Genomic DNA, 11,122 nt, shown 5'->3' on the forward strand with positions numbered 1-11,122 from the left:
GGCAAGCTGCAATATCCCTCACGCCTGACGTTGACGGCACAGGTTCTGGTTCCTTGCTGGATTCAATTCTATCCAACCTCTTGAATAAACGTTCGCATGTTCACATCTTTGAAAGTCCACAACTTGAAGGCTCGTATGTAGGGGACTTACTATAATAAGGAGGCAATTGGATTGCCTAGTAATTGCCTAATAAAGAAGCAATTATCCCAATAATTCAGGCAAGAGATGTTGGTAGCACACACTACAGTGGTACATCGTGGAAGGGATGAAAGAGGAATTAGTGATAGACACATACAAAACTAAGCAAAGTTAAGAAATGAGTAAAGTATTAACTATAGGAAAAACAGAAATGGGGCTTCCCTGGTGGCACAGTGGTTGAGAATCTGTCTGCTAATGCAGGGGACACGGGTTCGAGTCCTGGTCTGGGAGGATCCCACATGCCGCGGAGCAACTAGGCCCGTGAGCCACAACTACTGAGCCTGCGCGTCTGGAGCCTGTCTTCCGCAACAAGAGAGGCCGTGATAGTGAGAGGTCTGTGCACCGCGATGGAGAGTGGCCCCCGCTTGCCACAACTAGAGAAAGCCCTCGCACAGAAACGAAGACCCAACACAGCAAAAATTAATTAATTAATTAATAAACTCCTACTCCCAACATCTTAAAAAAAAAAAACTAAACAAACCAGAAATGCTATAAGAAAGGAAAGGTCATAATGATGGAAACACAAAATGTTAATTTAATCAAATATTATTGATATATGGTTATATTGGGAGGGTATGTGGCGAGAGTATGGCTAATTTCTTTAACACTAAGAGTTCCTACAAATTACTTTAAAAAAAAAATTATCCCAATAGGAAAATATGCAAAGGATATAAACAGATAGTTCAAAGGAAAGAAAAAAAAGGACAAAAAGAAGTTGAACTTCCCTCAGAATAAAAGAAAAGAAAATTAGACCTACACCAAGACATCATGTTTCACCTAATCAGATTGGCAAAGATCCAGAAGTTTGATAAAATTCTGTGTTGGGGAGGATATGGGTAAACAGGCATTCTCATATGTTGCTGGTGGAAGTATAAATGGGTATGGCAATTTGGCAAAATCTACCAAAGTCACATACCCTTTTCGGTTGGACATGGAGATGGGCCTCCCAGATATCCCCTTTCAAGGAAGGTCTTGTCCCAGCTGCTGGAAGATCTGTCAGCTGACAATCTTCAATTGTCAGCCCTTGCAAGTTTTGCCTCGGCTGCGAAGAGTTGCCCCATCTAAAGTCAGTGCCTTCTTGGGGCAGCCCACTGATGGAGGAAGGGGTATAAAAGCCTTTTCCACCCGATGTGGGCCAATTCTGGTAGGTCATTTCAGCTCCACAGCTCCCCTGTGGGGTTGGCTGAGGCTGCATGGGGTACCTTCAAAGCTCAACTTCTCCTTCTGCTCAATCCCACTTCCTCCTTCTCCCTTCCGCAGATGTTGAACCCAAGGGCACTCCTTAATAAACAAACACCTTGAACTCTAAATTTCTGTCCCAGAATCTGCTTCCCAGAAAACCTAACCTGTGAAAAATTTGACCCACAACTCCACTTTTAGGAATTTATTCCATAGATTACCCACATATCAGCAAAACAATATATATTTGAGGTTACTCTTAGCAGATTATTTTTAGAGGAAGAATTAGAAACACTCTAAAGGTCTGACTAAACAAATCAGGTGACTGATTAAATAAAGGCATGTCTATACAATGTAATACCACATAGCTATATAAGAAACTGAGGAAGCCCTTTATATATAAAAAGGTCTTCAAAGGGTATGTGGGTGTGTATATATTTGTACACACATGAAGGATGTATAAAAATTAATGTCATTTGTTGCCATGAGTAGATTTGGGTGTCTCAGGGACTGAGGTGGAAGAGAGATTTTTCATAGCATATACCACTGTACTTTTAAAATTTTAAACCATGTGAATGTGTTATAAATGATTAGAAACGATTTTTTTTTTTTTTTTTTGCGGTATGCGGGCCTCTCACCGTTGTGGCCTCTCCCGTTGTGGAGCACAGGCTCCGGACGCGCAGGCTCAGCGGCCATGGCTCACGGGCGCAGCCGCTCCGCGGCATATGGGATCCTCGCGGACCGGGGCACGAACCCGCGTCCCCTGCATCGGCAGGCGGACTCTCAACCACTGCGCCACCAGGGAAGCCCTAGAAACGATTTTTAGTAGTCAAATTATTTGACTTTTATACTACTTATAAAAAACTATATATGCATAGCTTTGATAAACTAAAAATTAAATTTAAAAAGACTTGCTTGTTAAATAAGAAATTAACAAATTGTGCAAAATGATTCCCATTTTTAAAAAAACTGTCTACACACACAGATAGACACATTGATAGAAGCATGGAAAAACTTAGCAGCGGTTTTATCTTTGTGGGTAACATCAGAGTATAGAGAAGGACTTATATTTTTTTGTCTCACACACTTCTCAATTGTTTGAATTTAAGGGCATGCATATGTTTGTAATTAGAAAGTAATTAAGAATTATGAGACAGACTAAAACTAAAAAATAGGACACTCCACCCCACCCCACCCCCAGTTTACCAATTATTTTAGAGGAAACTTTTGATGATGCCTATAGGAAGTTGAAAAATTAATTTTCTAAAATAATTTAAGGAAACTGGAATAAGTGTACCAACTTTGTTTTTTCTCCTTTGTTTAACCTTGATTCGTCTAAACAATTATCTCAATTAGTTAATTTCTTAAAACATCTAGAATCAAATTTTAGTTGCAAATATAAAAATTTCCTGCAACTGGGCTTAGGAATTTTTTGAGAGGCGCTGGGATGTGGTGGTGCCTGGGGGGGCAGCCCGGTCTGAACTTCTGGGGACCCCCTGATTTGCTCTTAACATTAGAGATTATCTAGTCCTTAAAGGTAGTGGTTGAGAAACTATATTGTAATGAGCTTGGGGAAGGTAAAGGTCATGTTATTCAATCTATTTTTCTGTATTCCCTCTGTCTTGTGTCCCGCAAAGTGCCTAGCACTTAGTAAGTATTCAATAAATATCTAGGTAGATAGATATAGGTAAAAAGGAGTGATGGGTACAGTAAGCCCTTGATTGTGTATTTTTTTTTCTCATTTGTAATTTTAATCGAAAGCATTGCTATTCATTTTTTAAAGTCTTTCCTTATAAGCACCAAATTTTAATACCTATATCAATTTGGGGGGAAAAGAAACTCCCGTCAAGAGCTTCCCTCCAGAAGAAAACAATGATGTTCATTCTTCCAACAATCAAATTCGAAGTCTACCAAAACAGAAACAAAAGAAGCCCACACAGAAAAACAAAAACAAAAATCACATTCTAGAGGTTCAGTGCATTTAGCAGCCTTCACTGTGCTGTCTAATCATCCTTCAAAAAAATAACACCCTAGTTCACCAAAATATACATTTTCCATTTGATTTTTAAATTAAAAAATAATTAAAAAAAGGAAACTTGAAGGAATTCACAACTAATTGCCTGACTCCTTTCGATGTCATGCACAGCATATGAAGGTCAGGAAGGCTATTTGCAGCACACATGATTAGGGGAAATTGATTTTCAAGGTTTAGCTTTCTTCCTGTGTATTGTTTAAAGTATATTTCTTTTAAACCTCAGGGCAACTTTTTTGTTTCATTTCAACTTTTCGAGAGATTAGGATGGCTATTTTTACAAAAGAATAGCAGGCTCAGAGGAGGTGAGAGAACTTGAACTTGTTCAAGGACTAGGAAAGGTAAACAACTGAGCATTGTTAAAGAGATAAGGAAAGATCAGACCCTGGAGGAAATTCTGTGCTACATAAAAAAGATCATGGCCTTTGTTAAGTAGGGGATGGAGAGCCATGAAGGGCCTTATGAAGTAGTAAGGGAACCAGCCAACCAGTGCGGGTTTGGGCAGAACATTAAAATGGAGTGATACAGATTAGCATGGCCTCCACACAAGGATGCCATGAAAATTTGTGAAGGGGTTCATATTTTTAAGGAAATTTTTCTTTTTCAGCTTTTTATTGTATCTATATCAAACCTTATGCTGTACACCTTAAACTTATACAGTGATGTATGTCAATTATATCTCAATAAAACTGGGGGAAGAAAAGGTCTTGAGACCCATGTGAGAGACCAAAGTGGCCTGAACTAGCTCAGTTAGTTGGGGTGGAGTGGAGGGTGCATTTTTTGATAAGCATTTAGATTTTAAATTATCTTCTAGATAAGGTGCTCTTTTGCTCAAAGATGTAATGAAGATGACTTGAGTGAACAGGTAGATAATGGTGCCATCAACTGAAATAGAAAATGGGAGAGCAGGAGGAGGTATTTGTGGTAAGAGGATGAATTTTGTTTTGGATATATTAAGTTTGGTTGTTTGAGGCCAGCCAGCCATGAGGCCACTGAAGTGGGCAAAGTCTCTTACGTGTGGCAGAATGAACAGGTCTGGGGTTGGATGGTAACTGGAGGCTCAAGTCCAAACTCCACCAGTTGAGTGATCCTGAACATAATCTGTGACTGTATTTACTATTGTGTTTAGAAAGTCCCCTTGACTGCATCTTTTTCCCTAGCCCTGTGCTGTCAAATGCTGTCATTTAGCCATGTGTGGCTACTGAGCTCTTGAAATGTGGCCAGTACAAACTGAGATGTACTTGGGGAGAAGGGATAAATTAGGAGTTTGGGATTAATATATACACACTACTATATATAAAATAGATAAACAAGAAGGACCTACCATATAGCACAGGGAACTATACTCAATATCTTATAATAACCTATAATTGAAAAAAGAATGTATATATATATAGATATATATGTATAACTGAATCACTTTGCTGTACACCTGAAACTAACACAACATTGTTAATCAACTACACTTCAATTAAAATAAAAAATCCATGGGGAATTCCCTGGCAGTCCAGGTTATGTTGCAGGAAGGGGGACCCCTTCCAGGGCCCGAGAATGGGCTCTTTTCTAACACTTGGAAATGAATTGTCTGAGGAGACACACATGCTGACACAGCAAGAGACTTTATTGGGAAGGGGCACCCGGGTGGAGAGCAGGAGGGTAAGGGAACCCAGAACTGCTCTGCCACATGGCTCACAGTCTCAGGTTTTATGGTGATGGGGTTAGTTTCAGGGTTGTCTCTAGCCAATCATTCTTTTTTTTTCTTCTAATATTTATTTGGCTGCACCAAGTCTTAGCTGTGGCACGCGAGATCTTTAGTTGTGGCATGTGGGATCTTCAGTTGTGGCGTGTGGGATCTAGTTCCCTGACCAGGGATTGAACCCAGGCCTCCTGCACTGGGAGTGCAGAGTCTTAGCCACTGAACCACCAGGGAAGTCCTTGGCCAATCCTTCTGACTCAGGGTCCTTCCTGGTGGTGTGCACATTGCTCAGCCAAGATGGATTCCAGCAAGAAGGATCCTGGGAGGTTGGTAGGATGCATGGACTGGTGTCCCCTCTCTCCTTTTGACCTTTCCCGAATTCTTCCAGTTGGTGATAACTTGTTAGTTCCACATTCCTTACCAGGATCCCCTGTTCTAAGATAATGCATGCAAATGGCTACTATCTTGCCTGGCCAGGGTGGGCGGTTTCAGTCAGTGTTAACAGTGCTAACAGTTAGGACTCAGCTCTTTCACTGCCATGGCCCGGGGTTCAATCCCTGGCTGGGGAACTAAGATTCTCACAAGCCATGCAGTGCGGCCCAAAAAAAAAAAAAAAAAATCCAAATCAAAATGTGAGTATAAAATAAGTATAAAATGCACACTGATTTCAAAGACATGTTATCAAAAAAGAAAAGACTGTAAGATATCTCATTAATAATATTTTATGTTGATTACATGTTGAAGTGATATTTTGGATATGTTGGGTTCAATAAAAATATACTATTTAATTAAAAAAAGGAATTGTTTTTGCCTTTTGTAATGTCAGTTGCTTTCCTTCTTACTGTTAGTATATAATCAACTAAAATTATAAAAGATAATTACCACGTGACTAGTAATAATAGTGGAAATAAAAAAACTAAATAAATTAAAATGTTCATGATGAATGTTCTAGCCCATTTTGGAATGAAGTCTAAGAGAGAGAAATTGGAGAGCCCTTAACTTTTTTCTTTTTAAAAACAATTTAAACTTACAGAAAGATTGCAAGAATAGGAGAGAGAACTCCTGAATATTATTTATTCAAGTTCACCAACTTTTAACATTTTGCTGCATTTGCATTCTCTCTCTCTAGATATTTTCATTTTCTTTTTCTGAACAATTTGAGAATAGATTGCATGTATTATGCCTCCTTACCTCTTCATACCTCGGTGTATATTTACTATAAATATATATATTACTTTATATAATCACCACATAGTTATCAAATGTGGGAGCTACTTTTTTCTAATCTATGGTCCATATTCCAATTGTGTCAACTGTTTCAATAAATCTTTTATAGTATTTCCCCTGCTGTGGTACAAGTTCCAGTTTAGATCACGTATCGACTTTGCCAAGTCTCTTTAGTCCCTTTTATATGTAACAGTTCCTCAGCATTTTGGAGGGGGGGGTCTTTCATGACATTTATTTATTTTAAAATATTTATTTATTTTATTTTCTTGGCTGTGTCGGGTCTTAGTTGCAGCATGTGGGATCTTTTGTTGTGGTGCGCAGGCTTCTCTCTAGTTGTGGCCTGTAGAGGGTTTTCTCTCTCTAGTTGTGGCCTGTGGGCTCCAGGGCACATGGGCTCTGTAGTTTGCAGCACACTGGCTCTCTCATTGAGGCACGCAAGCTCCAAAGTTGTGGCGTGCGGGCTTAGTTTCCCCGTGGCATGTGGGATCTTAGCTCCACGACCAGGGATAGAACCCGCGTCCCCTGCATTGGAAGGCGGATTCTTTACCACTGGACCACCATGGAAGTCCCCCTCATGACAGTTATTTAATAGAATGTTCTTCAATATGGGTTTGGTTGATGTTTCCTCACGATTAGATTCAAGTGATATTATATCTTTCTCAGGGTATCACATCAGGAGGCATATGGTCACTGATCAAAGTGTTGCCTAGTTTCTCCACTGTATAGTTACTTTTTCCCCCTTTTAACAAATATACAATCTGTGGAGAGATACTTTGAAGATCTGAAAGTATACTGCTTATCAAAATTTCCCCCTAGATTTAGAATCCATTGATGATGTTTTCCAAACCAATCTTTTCTATGATAGTTGCAAAATGGTGATTTTCCAACTCCACCACTCTCTCTGTATTTATCAGGGGGCATTTTCTTTAGAGAACAGCTTTCCTTTTCCCCCATCTCCCTCTCTTTCTCTCTCTCATTAGAATATATGAATGAATTCTTATTTTATTCAATAGATCATAATTCATTACTGTTCTTATTTTCATACTCTAGTTACCCCAGATTTGCCCAGTGAGAGGTCCTTCAAGCTGGTTGCTGTTGGCATGCCCCCATTTTATTTTTTGAGCACTTTCTTATTTCTGGCCCAACAAGATATTCCAGATCATCTTGTACCTTCCTGCTCTAGCCCTGAAATCAGCCATTTCTTCAAGAAGCTTTGATTCCTTGTCATGGGGAAAGTTATTTAGAAATCAAGATCTGTGTAGGGAGTCTTTAATTTTGAAGTTATTTTCAATCATAAGATCGAGAGGGATATATATCAATTTTTATAAATCATCATATTTACGGCTGATTTAGCTATTTCCTTTTTTTTCCTTTGTGGTAAGAAGAAAGGAAACATTAAGCTTATTTTTAAATTTTTTCATATTTACTTGAATATAATTCTGGCTACAATATTAGCAAAGAACACAGATTGCAATAGCAACTATGGATCATAGTCTCTCAATAGTTGCTTGAATATAATATATCCTCAAAAGAAATTTGTGATGGAAGATTGCGTAGGTTTTGAAATACTATAAGCTAATCTGTGGAATCCTGAAGATAAGTGTAATGAAACATGGGACATCTCACTGAATTCATTTTAAAGAAATTGAATCAAAGCTCTATAAAATAACACTTTTTGTCATCAGATTCTTGTTGCAAAAGATGTTTTGCTTCTTGTGCTGCAAACTGCTGTGGTAACATCTCACATTATTTTTATGTGATAAAGGCAGATGAACTATAAAATGTTTGAAATAAGTACATCAATTTCTATTTTAACTGAATGAAATTAAATATGTACTCTGTTGATAACACGGGTCTTTGAACAATGATATACTTTTGAAATACTGAAGATGAAATAAAGAGATCACATTTTATGTGTGACGGTACTAGGGACAAAGACCAAGTCCATTTCTCTGTTGCATGTACTTTGTATTCATTCCCAAACCCATCATTATATGGGAATACTCGGGTCACTTTTTAAAAATCCAAATTCCTGAGCATCACCCTGGTGCACTTAAACATCATATCTCTTACTCTAAGAATATGTATCTTTAAAATCTCCCGAGATAATTCTGAGACAGTTGATCATAAAGCTGATTTGGGAACTACTGAACGTGGCAGAAAATACATTTATTCCAGGGTGTAAGTCTCATTATATATACATAAGTTGCCTGAGGGCAGGAACTGTGCTTATAAATTTTTATAAGCCCAGCACCTATTATGAGCCTTGCATATAGTAGACATTCAATATATGCTTAAGAAAATAATTTTAACTTCAAATTTTATTTGAGTCTTAATATTAGTTTGTGCAGGGGATACAAACCCACTTTAGTGATATTATATATTCATGTGACAGGAACCTCCTTGCATAGCAAGCTGAAAGACAGTATTGGATTGGTGGACTGATTTCTAATGCAGAATGTAGTTGTGTTCAGTTATGAACCTGAATTCTGCTAACTTACTCTATGCTCCTGATAAATGAAGAAAGAATACTCCCGTTTACAAGATTGGTTTATTCTATAAATTACCTCTGTCTTGTTCCTCGTTCCACTTGATGACAAATGGTTTAAAAAAAAAAAAGTAGCTAACATTTGTATGGTTTAAAACAGAGGTTCTCAAAATATGGTCCATGGACTCCAGGGGTTCCCTGAAATCCTTTCTGGTGATCTATAAGGTCAATACTTTTTTCCTAATAATAAGAAGCTGTTATTTGCCTTTATCATTTTCATTCTCTGAGTGTACAGTGGAGTTTCCCAGAGGCTACGTGATGAGTGATATTGAAGCATATTAATGAAGAAAAATATGAGAATCATCTGTCTTCTATAAGCTAGACATTAAGAAATTAACAAGAATGTAAAACCATGCTTCACTTATATTTTTGAAAATATATAGTTATTAAAAAATATGTTGTTTGTGTTAACATATAATGGGCTTATTTTTAATGACCAAAAAAATTAAAAATTGGGCTTCAATGGTGGCGCAGTGGTTGAGAGTCCACCTGCTGATGCAGGGGATACGGGTTCGTGCCCCGGTCCGGGAAGATCCCACATGCCGCGGAGCGGCTGGGCCCGTGAGCCATGGCCGCTGAGCCTGCGCGTCCGGAGCCTGTGCTCCACAACGGGAGAGGCCACAGCAGTGAGAGGCCAGCGTACCGAAAAAAAATAAAAATTTCCAGTTCTAATTTCTAAAACACAATAGGTATTGATAGTTATACATACATAAACAAAAGTTGTTTGGGGTCGTTAATAATTTTTAATAGTGTAAAGGGGTCCTGAGACCAAAGAGTTTGAGACCAGCGATTTATGTTTTTACAGGTTACTTAATAATTAGCTGAACTGGTTATTTAGTTTTATACAGACAAATTTTGACCGAAATCAGTATTGAATTTCACCAAGTATTAAAAATTGATCTTTGTTCAACATTTATAACTTATATATATAAAAATATTATTGATAACTTTCTTTTTCTTATTCTGAGACACACTTGACTGAGCTACGAGTTAAGATTCCAGGAGCCCCCAGAGTTCTGGAGAGTAATCTATGACACAACTTGAAATTCCCATCATTAGCGTGAATGGACATGCTGCCTGAGAAGGATACCGTGCTAAGTGCCTGCTAGTAAACCTGGAAGGATGTCTTTATCAGATTTATCATTTAACAGAGAACAGGTTCTAAATGGAAAGTAACACAGAAAAGGCACATTTTGATAGCTGAGAAGCAAATCAGCAGATTCCTAACTCCTGTGGCAAGTAGATTCAGAGGACAGCAGATTGAAGAAAACGGCTTAAGATGTCCTTGGTGACCTTTCGATTAGGTCTTTACCAGCTCCAGCATTTTTTGAGTCACTTAAGGGTCTTCACCTGCTTCCCTACCTGCAATGGAAAAAAAGTTTCCATCGACAGGGTGGTTGTAAAGAAACATTGGGTTGCCTGTAAAGTGCTAGCAGCAGTGCCATGAACACAATAATTTGTCGTTCTTAGGGTAGTGGGGAGGGACGGTCCTTTGAGAAGAAATGGAGAATAGTTGTTCTGCTTACTTCACAACTTAACCCAGTGATAGTTCTGTCTGCCTCCTTTTGTTTCCATGGTTGCAGCTTTTCTACAGCTCTAAGTAAATTCTTGAAGAAATTTTTATTTAAAAGTTCTGTCATATCATTACCAAAATATTGTCATTCTATTTCCACAGCAGAAGAGAAGACCCCTCTGGAGCCTCAGTTCGGATAACAACATCAGAGAAAAACATTCTCCTAACAGCTTACTGACTAAACTCTCCAATAACATTAGTTTTCAAAGAGAACATTTGAGAAACCTCACAGTAGAGGAAGCGGTGAGGCGGTTTCTAAATTGGAAAAAACTTCAAGGTCAAGAAATAGGCAAATTTTGTCAGACGCCTAAATCTCATAGATGCAGTTCGAAAAGAACAATTCCCAACTTACTGTGGTCCAATTTCCTTTTCACTGACTCCTTTCTGCTTAGCCAACACGTAAAAGGGTACCAACAAGGTGGCAGCAGGCACAATAAATCTCTTTAAAAGACTCCTGTACCCCTTGTGTGTCGGGGGCGGGGAGGGACGTACGCCAGAGAAACGGCCAGAGAGCTTCTGAGTACTCTCTCACCTTCCCGCCTAAACACTGAGGGGGCGGGGCCCGAGGCCGGGGCGGGGCCCGAGGCCGGGGCGGGGCCGGTTGCCTCCCTGGGCTCTCCCCACTCCTTTTCCTCCGTGCCCCTCCCACACGCATTTCACCACGATCCC

The 11,122-nt window shown here is 39.0% G+C and overlaps 1 non-coding gene across 1 annotated transcript; it reads left to right on the forward strand.

The window, feature by feature from the left end:
* The first annotated feature begins 3,890 nt into the window (after nt 1-3,890).
* Nucleotides 3,891-3,995, forward strand: LOC115856498 (U6 spliceosomal RNA). The gene has a single exon (XR_004040870.1). It is a non-coding gene; the product is annotated as a U6 spliceosomal RNA (small nuclear RNA).
* The last annotated feature ends 7,127 nt before the right edge of the window (nt 3,996-11,122 follow it).

The sequence above is a fragment of the Globicephala melas genome, chromosome 16, assembly GCF_963455315.2.
Source record: "Globicephala melas chromosome 16, mGloMel1.2, whole genome shotgun sequence".
Taxonomy (NCBI): domain Eukaryota; kingdom Metazoa; phylum Chordata; class Mammalia; order Artiodactyla; family Delphinidae; genus Globicephala; species Globicephala melas.